Raw genomic sequence first — 17,318 nt, forward strand, 5'->3', positions numbered from 1 at the left:
TTGCAGTGCTTTTGATAAAAATATACTTTTAGATGTTAAAAATACTTTTAAACCGTTGTGGTAAATATTATCTCATAATATTAGGTGTAGAGTTTTTTTTACGTGAAATGCACTAATATCAAAAGCTCAAATTTGGTGCTTTTAAAATATATTTTGTAATTTTAAAACTAAAACATTAAATTTAATCATTTTATCCTATATTATAAACTAAATAAAGAGATAAATACATTTAAAAATTTTCAAATTATATATTGTCTAATACAATAATCACTTATTGAACTATGTCTCCAAACAATCAATCTGTTTGGATTGTAAATTATTTGAGATATTTTTACTGTAACACTTCTTGTAATGTGATGTATGTGAGATAAAAGATAATTGAGAAGATAAAAAGGTGTTGAAAATTGTAATGATGATATAGGCAAATAAATTTTGACAAATAATCCTCTATCCAAACAATCTTAATATATTTTAAAACACTTAAATAGCTAATAAGTATTTTTATTAAAATCTCTATTAGACAAGTACTTTTGAATGAGTTACCGCAACTCCAAACGGATCCTAAATATAAACCTATTTTAGCATGTTGATGCACCAATCATATTTGTGCTTGTTGAATTTAGACAATTTCCAAATTAACTTGCCTTCTCCAAAAACCATCTATTTGTCTTCCTTGCACTTTGATCATTTCCAAATTGACTTCTCTTCCTTTTTTTTATTTCTTAAATTAATATCTAAAATATTTTTGACCATTTAGCATCCATAAATGAACAGGGAATCATAAAGATAATTAAAGGTGATTAGATAACTAAAGAAGATGAGGATAATAGCAATAGGAAAGGGGGCTGTGCAAGTGAGATTAATAATAAGACTGAAGGGAGAAAAAAACAGTATAATTGAACACGCTATAGATACAAATAAGAATGAGGACAGTAGTGCCAAAAGAGTTAATAAACTATAGAATCTAGATCACGATTTAATGTGGATAGATGGGAACCAGGGATTGGAACTGTCATGGGAACTGATGGAACTCCAAGAAACAAGGTAAATAATGTGATAGGTGTGGAGATAGGAAAAAGTAGGAAGGAAAGGCAGATTAGTAATACAAAAAATAGGGGATGGGTCAAAAATAATAATAGTTGTAAAAGGCTGGCGTAGGAAGTAGGAAGAAGGAGACCATTGCAGGATATCACTAACCTGTGAGAGAGGGGGAAACCTAGTAAGAGAAAAGTCAATCTAATTGATGAACAAGATGATAGAATGAGAGAGGAGAAAAGGTATATGAAAAAGTTCAAAACTGCTGATTTGTGTGATACTTGTAGACACCAAATTTTGAAATAATTTGTATGCTTCGTTTTAGTGATAATTTTTAACTGTTGATTTTTGTTTTAGATGGTTTGCATTTTAGTTCATTATCGTTTGTTCAATCCTTTTAAGTGTTATTTTATTTTAGTTTTATTCACTTTTTAGTTTTTAGTTTCTTAGTTTTTATTTTTATAGAATTTCTCGAAAAGGAAAAAAAAAGAGAAGAAAAGCATTCAAAAGTATGCTTTAGTTGATTTTTATTCAAATTCAACGCTTGCTTAAAAAAAAAAAAAAAAAGAAGCAAACCGCGGCATGCAACTGCATTTTTTTTGCAGCTTGCAAGGACAGCCACGGAGGTCCCTTTGGAGGGCTGGATGTGAAGGTAAGGGAGGCCTTTCATCCTCACCATTGGGGTGAGGGTTTAGGAACTTGGAGTTCCGTATAAAAGGAAGAAAAACAGGAGCCGCAGAGGGAGAGAAAAATCTGAACCAAAGTCTGACGGAAAAGTTGACGGCTGCAAAATTTGCTCAAAGAGAACAAAAGAAAACAGAAACCAGAGAGGGGTTGATGGCTAGAATCTGGGGTTAAGGGTTTGAAGAAAGGAAAACCTAGAGAAAAGGAAAGAGAGAGAGGTAAGCAATTGAGGGTAGGTCGGCTAGGAAGGAAAAGAAACGGAAAAACCAGGGATAAGGCAGTCAGAAACCTACGCGTAAGGAAGGGAAAAACTAGGAAAGCCGGGAGTTTGAAAGAGAAGAAGAAAGGGAGGTTGCCGGAGGGTTGTTTACGGCTGAAAGAAAGGTAAGCCGGGAGGATTTCAGCCGTGGGGACGAAGAGGGTTTCGTGGTCAAAAGGAGGTAATCGCGTTTATCACCATCGCTCTTTCATTGACGCTTCTTGGAAAGGTTGGCCGAATCATCCGAGCCCTTTCTCCATTCTTTGATTAAGGTATTGTATTCTTCTTTTAAAGTTGAAAGATCTCTTCTTTAGTTGTTTGCTTGTATGTCTTTGCTGTGTATCGGTTCTGTTTTTGCTTCAATATGAATGATGGTTCTTGTTTGAATACCGATAAGTCTGGAATTTGGGTAATGGGTTGGTATCTGGCATTTTTTGCGTCTGGGCCGAAAGGAAATTGCAGAAAGTTTCCAACTTTGGTTGTGGTTTGGTTTTAGACTGAGTTTTGAGGTAAAAATCTAGGATTTTTCCTGAAATTATTGTTTAAGTTTACGGCTTCTGTTCATGTGATGAATAAGAGTAAATACCAGACAAATAGCATGCGATTCTAGTAAGTTGAACGTCTGACACTTCATCCGTTAATTGTCATTTTGCTCTGGGGTTTGTATGTCCATAGTAATACATGTAAGTTGCATGTTTTTTGGCTGGGTTGGGGACGGACGCAACATGTTTGTATGTGGGCAACAGGTTTGACATCCGCATGTGCATCTGCGTGTTTACCTTTGCTGTTTTTCTTTCCTGTAACAACCCAGTCCACCAAGAGGGTCTCATCACTTACTTGATGAGATAGATTAGACAAGAGGTGTTGTGTTTGCATGTTTGGGTCTGAAATACTTGAATTAAGATCAAATGCTTGCTGGAAAAATGACCATTTCAGATTGCCAAACCATTTTTTTCACATGAGTTTTCTTCCAGATTTTTGCATCAGTTCATCTTACGTTTCTTGCTGGTTTGGATGTTGAAATTATATGTCTTGTTGTTTGGTTACAAATCATGATTTTTGACTGAAAAATTCTTAATCCATTCTTGGTTTTTGAAGCTTCATAGCCTAGGAAGTTTTTGCAGAAACAAAGAGAGCTTCGGTTTGTCTGAAGCTTGTCTTTGCATAAAATGTGCATGATAGTTTTTCCAGATTTGCATGCTATCCTTTCTAAGTTTTTTCTTCTCTTCTTTTGTTTGTTTGGCTTGCGGAAGTTATGTAGTTGTTGTACAAAGTAAAGTTTTGATGTCTGTGTTGAAAAGGGTTCGCCCAAATGGTCTTGAGGGTGAAGTCCACATTTGGAAGGGAAGTTTATAGCTAGTTTAGCTTTTGCAGAAATTTTCGTCAGATTGCTGAAGTTTGCTGCAGAATATTTCCTTAGTGCCTTGTTGCTAAACATTTAGCTATGCATGGTTGGATTTAGCTCGAAAGCATCGTGTGAAATTTCTTGTGGCTATGTTTTTGGTTGCAGAAAGCTAGCATTAGGAATGCTTCTTGTTTTGCAGAAAATGTTTCGTAATTCTGCATGAATTTGCATGGAAATTGCTTCAAAATTGCCTCTTAACCCCCTCAAGTTTCCCCTTATGCCACCATGACCCGGAAAATTGGGAAAACTAATCAATTTGGTCCCTGTGATTTTGCAACAATGCTACAAAGGCCAATTACATTCCAATCTCTTACAATTAAGTCCTAAGGTGATTGCAATTTGAACCGTTATTTGGCCTTTTATTATTTTTGGGACCTTTGAAGTTAGTAAATGTTTCGATTGGACTCGAATGTTTGATTAATGCTTGCAATTAGGTCCTTTGTGGTTTTCCTTACTTTTCTTGGAAATTTATGCATTGTCTGATTTCATTAAAGTGGCAGTTAGAAGGGACTTGGTGATTTTGTTTATATTTTACCGTTAAATTGGTGCATTAATCCTTTGCTTTGAATGGTTTTAGCCCGAGTTATCCCGTTACTTGGTGACTATAGCCCAATTTAAGTCTTGTCCACTTTATTAGCACCACAAAGGGAGGAGGTATAATCTCTTTTATCCTCTTGCATCTCCTACGTGATCCAATGTGTTAAGTGAATTGCATGTCTACTCTACTTTCCTTGTCGTTTCTTAATTCCTTTCATTTATTTCCTTTATTTTTGCTTTTAGTTAAGTTTTTCTTTTATGGGGTATGTGTACACCTCTTGGCTTGTAATAGATAGGGTTTGGAGGAGCATTTGATGAAGACCTATTGAAGACGTGTGCCTAGCTAGCAAATGTAATAGGTCCATTAGTTTGATTGCTTGCTTTTGTGGCTATGTGTTAATTTGCTTTATTAGGCTTTTGCATCTAGTCGAGCATGCTAAGTGTTATGTGCTAAGTGTTTACGAGTATTTGGCATGTCTACTCGCTTTCCATAGCCATGAATGAATGTGATGGATGAATGTACGTTTCCACTGGTCCAACGCTAGTAGGAATTCATAGAATGGGCTAGTCCAACGCTAAACCCTTAGGGATTTCTCTCGTGAGTCCATACTTGCATGTTTCACTTCATTTCATGCATTTTTTCTTAGTTTTTAGCATTTGGCATGTTCCTCCGATCCTTTCCCCTTCATTTTAGGTTTTTGCATCTCATGCTAGTGATAGGGTACATTTGCTTGAAGAGTCCCCTTTCGATAAGGGAAACGAGCGAGTGTGGCTACAAAATAGCCTTAGCACGCTAGTTCTCCCTTCTAATCAAAGGGAAAATTAAAGTCACAAAGTTAGGACTCCCTGTCCCCGTCTTGATGCATTCCTATAGGATTCATGCATTTTACTCATTTGCTATCACATACACTTCTACTTTATATTCTAACCCTTTTTCCACATTCTCACTTCACACTACTTTAATTTTGCACGTTTTCACTCAACTACTCACACTTTATACAATATCACTCGCACACATGCACTTTATGCTATTTTCACATTATCATTTTTACTCACCTTACCTTGTAAATACCATTTGCACACTTCCACTTACGCCCTATTGTTTTTATCAGTTTTTCTCACTTCACACAAACTCACATTTTTCACATGGCATGCATTCATTCCACTCATTTCTACGTCATTTAGGATTATGTGTGACATCTCCAAAGGATCATTATTGGGCTTCACAATTAATGTGATTGGCACCACTCAACCTTTGAAGAGAAATTTCCCCCATGTCCCCCTAGGTCTAGGTTTTTGCATTCATTTAGTCATATCCAACATGCGATACATACCTTGGGTAGAAAATTAGGAAACGAGGGGCTAAGTCACGCAACTAGCTTTGGCTAGGGTAAGGGAGTGCCTTAGGCTCCGCCTTTGCCTTCTCCCTTACCAAACGTGACTCCCGATCCCTTTCTTTGGTTACGTAGACCTAAAAGTTTTCAAAAAGGGTTTGTTTACTTTTTTCATTTAAAAAACAAAAATCATTTTTTGGGTGACTTGGTACACCCTAACTCTATACCAAGTGGCGACTCCATTTTTCATACATAAAACCCTTTTGAACTTTACTTGACCAAAACCGTCGCATTTTGCAATCCCACGGTCTTTTTTTTTTCACTTCTACACACGCTCACACCACATTCACACTACTTTCACACATAATTCAAAAAGTGGGGCGCGACAATACTATTACGGAGTTGATTTAGGTGGTGGAACTCCATCTTAATGGGGATTCAATCCTCAATGAGAGCTCTGGTGTGAAATTATTTAAGTGTTGGGAGCCCCTTGACAATTTTCCATCTCAAAGAGGCTATGAAACTCCACTTTCCTCTTTTAGTGTTCTTTTTTGAGACAAAAAAAAACAAAAAAAAATTATGAATAAGGTGAAACAATTGATTAAATTTGATAATTTGTTTGTTGTTGATCCTATGGGTACTATTGGGGTCCAGTAGTTTTTTGGAACAATAATCTTACTATGAAAAATGTCCTATTTACTAGTTTTACCATTGAACTGCTTCTTGTTGATCTTAAATGTAAAGTTGTCTGGTGGTACATATGTGCGTATACTAGTGCAAATGATCAGATGAGGAGTGAACAGTTGAAGGTTTTAACAAGAAGGAAACACCTCTAGGGAGAATATTGGGCAATAATAAGGGATATGGGTGACATTATTTCAAATAAGGAAAAATGGGATAGATGGAGGGAGAGAAATGAGGATAGTTTTAAAGATTTTAGAAATTTTATCAATACTAATGAACTCATAGACATTGGATTAGAAGAAGTTCCTTGTACTTGGTGTAATAATTGGGACAAAGAGGAGGAAATCAAAGAGAGATTAGATAGAGTCCTGGGGTTCAAAATTTGGCTTGCCAAAATTTAACAAAGCTATCTATTGTTACATCACTAATGAAGCCTCTGATCATTGCATACTCTTGTTAGATACTAATCTAGAGGGTAAAAATGAAAAAAAAAATATTCATATTTGATAGCAAAATAGCTCATGCATGAAAATGTAGAAAATGTGGTTAAGCAAAGTTAGGAAGCTAATCAAAAGGGGTCCAGACTTTTTAAAATCCACTTAAAAATTAAAAATTGTAGAATGGCCCTTTTGAATTGGAACAAAACTTTAAATAGTAATATAGGTAAATTGATAAATCAAATAAAAAAGGAGATAAGGGATATGAATAAGGGAAATACTCCTGGAAAGAGGATCAAGTTGATTGGGCTATATAGAAGAAGCCTACAAGATGGAAGAGTTGCATAGGAGTCAAAAAGCCATAATTAAATGATTAAAAGAAGAAGACAAAAAATACAAGTTACTTTCACGCCACAGTTGTAAATAAGAGGAAAAAGAACAAGATCAAAGCTCTAATGAACAGTGAGGGAAATTGGTGCAAAGATGAAGAGGAAATGAGGGATGCAATTATTGAATATTTCCAATAGATCTTCACATTAGGAAAACTAGAGGAGTTCTCTAGTATTTTGAATGGTATCCCATAGTACATTATAGAGGAAATTAACATGAAACTAATAGGACTAGTTGTGAGAACCCTTACTTTAAAATATAATTTCCCTAAACTACATGCCTTGTTCTAAAATTTAAACCACTCATTATATGCCCTAGCAATGTATTTTACATGTGTTATAACAATTCCCTTTCCCTTGTATTGACCCTCACTTTAAAACATAATTTTTTTCTTATTTACATGCCTTAATTTAAGACTTAGACCACTTATAATATGCCCTTGCATCATATTCCCTATGTGTTATAACATTTCTGATGCATTACATTTCATTTCCTTTTATTTGAATTAAAACAATTTCTTGAGTTGGTTTTAAATATTTTACCACTTACATTTTGTCAAGTGGCTTTTATTTGTGGTAGGGACTTTATATGAGAGATTAGAGGTGTTAAATAGGTATTGGTACATTTGAAAGGGTTAAAACATCATCAGTCAAAGAATTAAGAGAAGTTGTGGACAAGAAAGGGCTATGTGGCAAAACCCTAGTCAAGTATTTTGTTTGACCAAAGGTTAGAAAACAATTTAAACTAAGCTTAGCCTTTTCTTTCCTCATATTGGCCGAACTCCTTGAGACTTGTCAAAGAAGAGAGAGAACTCCATATTCTTGCATTCTAACCCTAGTTGATCAAAAGCAAAAACCAAAAGAGAAAGATCTTGAGTTAGTGAGGAACTTTCCTCCAACCCTAAGTGCTTGATTCAAGCATGAAACTTTCATTTTGGTGGATTGATTTGGTGGTTCAAGCTTCCTACAAGAAAGGTAAATATTCTGTAAATAATAGTTTTATGGTGTTTTATCATGTACTTTAAGTTTTAATGGGAAACTACAAGTTGTTTGGTTGAGATTTGGGGTTAATCTCTTCGATTAAACAAGTAATAGTTGAGTTAGTTAGTATACCTACCAAATGTTTGATGAAATGTTTGAACCTTGTTTATAGTTGTTTATGAAGTATTTACATGTTTTAATCCTCTTTTGAGTTAGATTTAACACTTGATATGTTGTTTAAGTGAAAATCATTAAAGGATGAAAGTTGGACGAATAGAGGAAATTGTGGACTGTTTTCATCTCCTTGGCTGACCGGTTTGAAAAGAAAGGGTTTCTTCTTGATTTTTGTGATTTATTTACACCTTAATCATGCCTAAGAAACTGGGCTAGAGATTGGCTAAGCTCATATGTGAATTGGAATGAAATTTGAGCAAGTAAAGTAGTGGTTTGGTCTATATAGTGGACTGGTTTGGTTTTCTTGATGGTTAGACTGCTATGGTCATTCTTATTCATATTGATGTATTATATTTTAAACTACAATGGTCCTAGGTGATGTGACCTCCTGTATATGAATATTTGAGGACTGATTTGGATGAATTTGGACCAAAACAAGTGAACATAGCACCAAGAACTAATGTAGTTTTGCTTGAGGTTAGGGCTGATCCAGGGTTGGAAAAATAGTCGACTTGTCCGAGCTACTGGTACTGATAGTAGATGATCTAGAGTGTGTATTTGGTATCGTTGGCAAGCCCTTCGAATCTAATTTCCAACGCCACCAACGGTACCTGATTCTGACCTTCCTATAGTGAGTTATAGCAGTTTTATTGAGACTGCGCGGGTGCAACTGTTTTACCCGCGAAAAACATTCTAAGCTTGAATGAGACTTCTCTTTTGCTCAACTTTCATGCACTTATCAAACTTGTTTTCTCATGAAATTTTACTGTATTTTGGACCTCATTTGCATGATGAATTGAATGGCTTTAACCACTCACTTGGTCTTAGTGACCCTACAATTGAGTGGGAAATGAACCTAATTTGTTAACGGTTTCCCTCGTTGCCCTAGGATTGGGAAACGATAGGATTGGGAAACGAAGGTGGTTGTAATTGAGATACTTGATGTTTGACTACTACATTGCTTGGATGATATCCCATCTACTCCTACTGTTTGGGTACCCAACCTCATATGTGAGTCGGTTCTATCGAGCCAGCATAGGCTTGGTCGAGAAGGCCGATAAACCTTGGGGATTGTTTACTGAACACTGGAAACTGGTATACTCGAGTATTACCAAACTATTATTTATGGTGTGCGGGTCTGGTAGGGGGTTGATTGGTGGACGGAGAATGGTGAAAGTGGTGTTCTACGGTTTTTATATTCTATGAAGACAAATATTGACGGAGAGTCAACAGATGCGGTTATGATCAAGTTCAAGTGGTTTCTGGCTTTTGAAAGCCACCCGTATCCTTGAATTGAACTGTGATTAAATTGTTATCATATTGTATGGTCTCTACTTGATTATATTATGATCTCTACTTGATCATATTGTGCCCTTATTTGGCTATGTGCTTACTTGTTTACTTGGAACCTCACTGGACTTTAGCTTACCACATTCCCTTTGTTTTCCTTAACAAATTGGGAATGGATTTGATCAAGAGCTTTCTTAGTTTTTTTTTTTTTGCTTTGAACTTGTATTTGGAGATTTGTAACTTTTGTTTGAGAAGACTTGTAAGTTTGAATTCATAAGTTCGACTTATGCTATGTAAATTAAGTGTGAAGTGGTAAGTTGACATTTAGCTATATATACTAAGTTTTGGATAGTTGGCGTAGTGATTATGTTTCAATTAGGGTTACACTCCCTTGCTTGGGAGGTAATTCATCAATTCCATTTGAGTTGATAGTTCTTTGATCGACCGAGCCCCGGCGAGAGTTAGGCAGGCAGTCCGCTGATACCCTAGGGTTCGCCCTAAGGAGAGGTGGGGCTGTCATAGTTGGTATCAGAGTTTAGGCTTCCGATCTTTGTAGTGTATCCTAGATTTAAAAGTTTAGGATGCCAGCCTGTGGGATTTGGTTTGAAAGTTGAGTGACCACTAGTAGGGATAAAAAATTAGAGCCTAGGTTTGAATTGGCCTGAGTGAATTAGAAACTTTCGACTTGACAATTATATTAGACTATTTTCCCTTAAGAGTACTTAAATTTCCTCTACACTTTTGTAGGATGGACGAGACGGATCTAGTGGCCCTAGCAATTGACCGGTTGATGAGCCGTCTCGTGGGGACTTACCGATGATTACATATCAAATCAAGCACGGAAGGAATTAGAGCCTATTAGAGCCCATCTAACCGCTGCAGGCGGTGCGAGTGTCTGCATATTTATACCTATCCTAAGGAAATAGTGTTGGTCGTTGTGAATGAGCGGAAGGGGCTTGCAAGGGACAATGCTAGGCTTGAAGTTGAAGTGAATCAACTGAAGAAAACTATTAAAGTGCAAACTGATCGGATTAAGGAGGTTGAGTATGATGTAGTCGAGGGCCGAGAAAGGGTTGATAACCTTTGTGCACAGCTTGGAGAAGCTTAGGAGCGCATGGTTAAGAGAGCCATGAAAGTGAGGAATAGAACTGAATCGATTCTGAATATTTGCAATGACTTACTTTGAGATGTGAGTGATGAGACTTCCTACATTGGAGGCGAGGCAGGAGCTGAATCTGCCCAGGCTGAGGGGTCAGTTAGTCTCGCGGCGGACTAAGCCTTTACTTCTAGGCTACTATTTTGGGTGATTTTGACTACTGTACATAGAGAGGATGGGGGATGTAGTGACTCGGTAGTTGCACTGCTTTCTTTTGGCCACTTACACAAGGTTTTTACTTGATATGATTGTATGGTTGTATCTGTATTTTGGAGGCTTGTATTTGATACTTTTGGTCTTGTTATTTTGTAAACAACTGCTACGAGCTTTTGAATATATAATACTTTGACTTTGACTGTGACTGCGACTTTGACGGTGACTGGGACTTTGATTTTGACTTTGACCTTGGCATTGACTTTGACTTTGATTTTATTTCGGCATTGGCATTTAACTACTTTGCAATTTCACTCACTTATCGTGACTCCGATTTTATTTTTATTTGACTTTTGAAAATAAATAAGTATCTGACATGTACCAACACTTACTTACTCGTTAGTTATAATACTTGGCCCCTAGACTAGTGAGTAATAATGGAGACTAGACGACAACGTGGTTGACGCTATGGGCATCGATCTAGGCAAGTCCAGGACTAAGAGGAGGAATAAGGGTCTGTAGCCAATCAAAACCAGGGACCCAGAGTTGAAGAAGGGGATCAGATAGCTATAGCTATCAATCGCATGACTGATTTATTGGCCCGTTTGGTTGACCAGTGTTTATCTCAACTCATATCTTTTGATGATTACAAAACAAATGGATATTTCTAATACCTCTTGTAGAAATCCTTTTCAGAAATGAACCAAACAGGTCTGAGGCTTTAAAGCAGAAAAAGGAGATCAAAAAGTATGAAGATTGCTGAGGATGATGTCGGACGCACAAAAGGAAAGTATCGGACGTCCGATATCCTTTGAGCATCTTCGGACGAGTAAAGAACTCAGACTCGGACGTCCGAAGAAGACAAGCCAGAGGTTCGATGACTATTAATCATGATCGGACGCTCAACATCTGTGTATCGGACGTCCGACAAGTATTGCTGCTTTTCGGACACAACACTCTGAACGCATCGGCCGGCCGAAGGATTTCAAGAAAACTTCCAGAACTCATTGATCTCGTTCGGACGCATAAAATCCAACCATCGGACGTCCGACAGCACCAACGGCTAGTTGACTCTTCAGCTGCCTTCTGCCCGTTGACAGCATTAATTGAGGAATTCTCTGGTCTCCTATAAAAGGAACAAAGTCAATCACCTCAAAACAACTTTGTACATCAAGCCTACATCAGATTGTGAGTGATTCTAGTGCTAGAATACTCAAAAGAAACATTTGTATTCCTTGCATGTACAATCTTCGTGTAGCTGTTTTTCAAGTGTGACATAGCTTCTTCAATAGTGTAGCATAGAGAGGGTTTGCGAGTGTTTGTAAAACTTCCTTGCTTGACCAAGTGTGTTTTGGGGCAAGAAGGAAGTGATCCCTTCCTTGTACACATAAGATTGGTTGCAAGTCTATTCAGCTTGAAGTAACTTGGTATATAATAGAGGTGTTCAAACATCAGTTGTGTTTGAAGTTTGGTTTGGTTCTTTACTCTCATTTACTGCTTTTCTATATAAACTGCTCTTCTCCTCATCTCACTAATACCTGTTCTACTATATTATCTTGTTCATTGAGAAGCATTTTGAAAAAGAAGGGCTGTCTGTCAAAAAGAAAAAGGTTGAATATTTACTAGCAGGTTTTTGAAAGCCTAATTCACCCCCCCTCTTAGGTTGTCTTCGATCCTTACAATTGGTATCAGAGCTTGGTCTCCCAGAGATTAAGCTCAAGCGGCTTGGAGTAATATGACAACCAGTCATGCTATGTTTGTTGAGGGGCAATCTGTTACTAGGCCTCCCATGTTTAATGGTTCCAATTATGTTAGCTGGAAAGAAAGAATGATTATCTTCTTGCAATCCATTGATATTGAGCTGTGATTTATTGTGAATGAAGGACCGCATGATGCTAACTTTCTTGATGCAGAAACAGGTTTGTTGCGGCCAAAAACGAGAGCTGAGATGAATGCTCAAGACAGAACCAATCTCACATTGAATGTCAAAGCCATGAATGTTCTTTACAGTGCCTTAGACTCAAATGAGTCAATCAGAGTAAAAGGGTGTAAATCTGCCAAAGAAATGTGGGATAAGTTAAGAGAAATTCATGAGGGCAGTGACAACGTAAGAGAACAGAAAAAGTCCATTCTGGTCACCAAGTATGAATCTTTTAAGATGGAGCCTCATGAGAACATCGACAAAATGTATTGTAGATTCAATGATCTGATCAAGGATTTAGAGGTACTCGAGAAGGAATACTCTCTAGGTGAAAAGAACAGAAAAATTCTGAATGCTCTATCAAAGGATTGGGAAAGCAAAGTGACTGCTATAGAGGAAGCTAAGGATTTAAATTCCTTATCCATTGAATCTCTGATTAACTCTCTAACCTCCTACGAACTGAAACTTAAATCTAAGTTGCAGGAAGAAGAAGACACAAAAGGAAGGAAGAGTATTGCTCTGAAAACTTCACAAGATGAAGATGAAACAGCCTCACTGGATGAAAATGACTTGGAAGGTGATGATAGTGACATTGCACTCATCACAAGAGGCTTCAAAAGATTTCTCAATAAGAGAAGATTCAGGAAAGGCGGATCCAACAACTCCTTCCAGAATCAGACCAATGACTTCAGGAATAGAGGGAAACTAGAGTTCAACAAGAAGCAGAATGATAAATGTTTTGAATGTGGCCAACCTGGACACTATGCAAATGAGTGTCCAATGAAGAAAAAGAAGGAAAACAAGATTGAACGAAAACCAAAGTTCAACAATTTCCAGATTACCTGGAATGATTGCAACTCAGAAGGCGAAGTTGAAGAAGAAGAGGAATCTGCTCAAGTAGCTTTCATGGCCATTGGAGATGAAGAGGTAACACAATGCAACTCTCAAATCAATAGTGATAGTGAATCTGATGATGATGTCAATTCTTTTCTAGAAAAAATGCATGACAACTTGAAAGAATCCTATGCTAAAAACAAAGAACTGAAGCAAAAAATCAGCTTTCTAATACAAGACAATGCAAATCTTTTTCGACAAAACAAATGCCTTAAGCATGAAAATGATAACCTGAAAAGGACTGAAACTGATGTGCTTGCTGAACTTTACAAAAAGAAAAATTACTGTGACTTACTCAAGAGTGAGCAATGCAGCCTGAGAAAAAGGATGGATGATTTATGTAAATTGTTACATCATGTGAAACAGAATCATCTTCAAAAAATTGACACTGTACCTTATGTTAATACTCATCGAATAAGACTGAACCAAAATACAAATGAGTTTGCTATCCACAGAAGAAGGCAAGTCAGATTCATCAAACCTGTTCATTTGATTAATCCTATGTCAATATGCAACTTTTGTTATCAATCTGGCCACATGTACAGCAACTGTCATGTTAAGAAAAATATGAGGAATGGGATGAGATGCATGTGGATAGTCAAACATAAGACTAACTCTCAAGGACCCAACATGTAAAGGGTACCAAGTATTATCTTGTGGGTTTGTGTGTAGGTGAACCAGGATTACAGTGCTAAAGGATCAAAATGGTTCATTGATAGTGGATGTTCAAGACATATGACTGGTGATGCATCACAATTTATTAAACTCAAGCAAAAAGCAAGTGGAAAGGTAACTTTTGGAGATGATAACAAAGCCAAAACTGTTGGCATTGGCGATGTTGGTAAGAATGATCAAACTTTTATCCACAATGTTCTTCTTGTTGATAATTTGAGCTACAATCTGTTAAGTGTTAGCCAATTGTGTGATAGGAATCTGTTTGTATTATTCAAAAAGCTTGAATGTCTTATATTTGACTCAAAGTTCAACATTATTTTCAAAGGAAAAAGAGTTAATGATGTCTATGTTGTGTATCTTGAAAATTTTGATTCCTCATATCTCAAATGTCTCAAAGTAGCAAATGAGGACCCATGGCTATGGCATAGAAGGTTGTGTCACTTCAATATGGACTTGCTGAAAGAAATTTCTAAAAAGGAACTTGTTAGAGGTCTTCCAAAAATCAGATTTGAAAAAGACAGAATCTGTGATGCATGCCAATTTGGAAAACAAGTCAAGGTCTCTTTTAAACCTAAGAAATGTGTTTCCACTTCAAAACCACTTGAACTTCTGCACCTTGATCTATTTGGCCCTACACAGACTGCAAGCCTTGGTGGTAAGAGATATTGTTTTGTGATTGTTGATGACTACTCTCGATATACTTGGGTAATATTCCTTGCTCATAAAGATGATGCCTTTAAGAATTTTACCTCATTATTTGCTAAAGTACAAAATCTGCTTGGCTTGAAAATTGTCAGAATTAGAAGTGATAATGGGACAGAATTTAAGTTCTGTGGTTTTCCAGAATTTTGTGATCACAATGGTATTACCCATGAATTCTCTATTGCTAGAGTTCCTCAACAGAATGGAGTTGTAGAAAGAAAAAATAGAACTCTCCAAGAGGCTGCTAGAACCATACTTAGTGAATGCAATTTACCAAAATATTTTTGGGCTGAAGCCATAAACACAGCCTGTTATACCATGAATAGAATTCTTCTAAGATCAATTTTGAACAAAACTTCCTATGAGCTCATGTATGATAAAAAGCCAGTAGTCAGCTACTTCAAAGTATTTGGTTGTAAATGTTTCATTTTGAATATCAAGGAACATCTTGGAAAGTTTGACAAGAAATCTGATGAAGGAATTTTCTTGGGATATTGTGAAAACAAAAGAGGTTTCAGAGTTTATAATCGTAGAACATTGATTATAGAGGAGGCTATACACATTACTTTTGATGAATCAAACGGTGACATTTCTATGAGTTGTGGTGAAGATGATGACACAGGTGTTCAAGAAGGACTAAAGAAACTAGCAATCAATGACCATGACTCTGCTTCACCAGAAACTGATTCAAAGGATAATGATGCTCAGATCAGTCCAGCTGAAGAAGTGAATAATAGAGATACCACTACTCCTAATGATCTTCCAAGAGCCTGGAAATTTGCTCATAATCATCCCAGGGAGCTCATAATTGGTGATCCTTCTGAAAAGGTCAGGACTCGTTCCTCTAGACACCTGGTAGATAATCTTGCTTTTGTATCACATATTGAACCAAAAAATGTTGTTGATGCTTTGAATGATGAGCACTGGATTTTAGCTATGGAAGAAGAGTTAATCCAATTTGAAAGAAACAAAGTCTGGACTCTGGTTGCCAGACCACAAGGCCATCCTATCATTGGCACAAAATGGGTGTTTAGAAACAAATTGAATGATAAAGGGGAGATTGTTAGAAATAAGGCTAGACTGGTGGCCAAAGGATACACTCAAGAAGAGGGAATAGACTTTGATGAGTCTTTTGCACCAGTAGCCAGGCTGGAATCCATAAGAATGTTTTTAGCATTTGCATGTTTCAAGAATTTTAAATTATTTCAAATGGATGTTAAGAGTGCTTTCTTAAATGGGTTTATAGATCAAGAAGTCTATGTTGACCAACCACCTGGTTTTGAAAATGTATCTTATCCAAATCACGTGTTTAAACTCTCAAAAGCTTTATATGGATTAAAGCAAGCTCCTAGAGCATGGTATGAACGTCTGAGTGGATTTCTGATTGAAAATGGTTTTAAAAGAGGCATTGTAGACACTACACTTTTTACAAAACAAAGCTCACAAGATCTTTTGATAGTGCAAATATATGTGGATGATATCATATTTGGTGCCACTAATGAAAATTTGTGCAAGGATTTTTCCATCATCATGCAAAAAGAGTTTGAAATGAGCATGATGGGAGAACTGAATTTCTTCCTTGGACTCCAAGTGATTCAAACCCATGATGGAACATTTATAAATCAAACAAAATACACCATGGAGTTGCTGAAAAGATTCAGAATGGAGGATTCAAAGCCTGTTGGGACACCTATGTGCACCTCTACCAAACTAGACAAAGATGAGGAAGGTATTAAAGTTGAGGAGAAGAAGTACAGAGGTATGATTGGAAGTTTACTTTATTTAACTGCTAGTAGGCCTGACATCATGTTTGCTGTGTGTTTATGTGCTCGATTTCAATCCTGTCCAAAGGAATCACACTTGAATGCAGTAAAAAGAATCTTGAGATATCTTAAAGGAACCTTAAATTTTGGCTTGTGGTATCCAAAATGTTATGAACTTCCTTTGTGTGGATTCTCTGATGCTGATTTTGGAGGTTGTAAAATAGATAGAAAAAGTACTACTGGTATATGCAACTTTCTTGGAAATTGCTTGGTCTCTTGGTTTAGTAAAAAACAAAATATTATCTCACTGTCCACTACTGAAGCTGAGTATGTTGCTGCTGGTGCTTGTTGTGCTCAATTGTTGTGGATGAAAAACACACTAAATGATTTCGGTTTAGTGTATGAATGTGTACCCATGTACTGTGACAACACCAGTGCAATTAATCTAACAAAAAATCCCATTCAACACTCTAGGACTAAGCACATTGATATTAAGCATCATTTCATTCGCGATCTTGTCTCAAAGGGGATAATCCGTGTTGAGTTTGTTTGTTCTAGAGAACAGATCGCTGATATACTCACAAAAGCTCTTCCGCTAGATCAATTTGTGTCTTTAAGGACTAAATTGGGTGTTACAGAAAAAATGTTCTGAGTCCTATTTCCAGTCAATCCTTATCGGACGTCCGATGAATTGGAACGGACGTCCGACAGTGTTCTTCATCCAAGGTCCAGAAAATCCCTGGCTCGGACGGTTGTGTCGGACGCATCACTTCGTTCGGACGTCCGACACTCAAAAATTGAGTCCTATAAGACAGTTATCCACTCTTCTCAATTCATTTTCCTTC

Source organism: Coffea arabica, chromosome 11c (genome assembly GCF_036785885.1).
Source record: "Coffea arabica cultivar ET-39 chromosome 11c, Coffea Arabica ET-39 HiFi, whole genome shotgun sequence".
Classification (NCBI taxonomy): domain Eukaryota; kingdom Viridiplantae; phylum Streptophyta; class Magnoliopsida; order Gentianales; family Rubiaceae; genus Coffea; species Coffea arabica.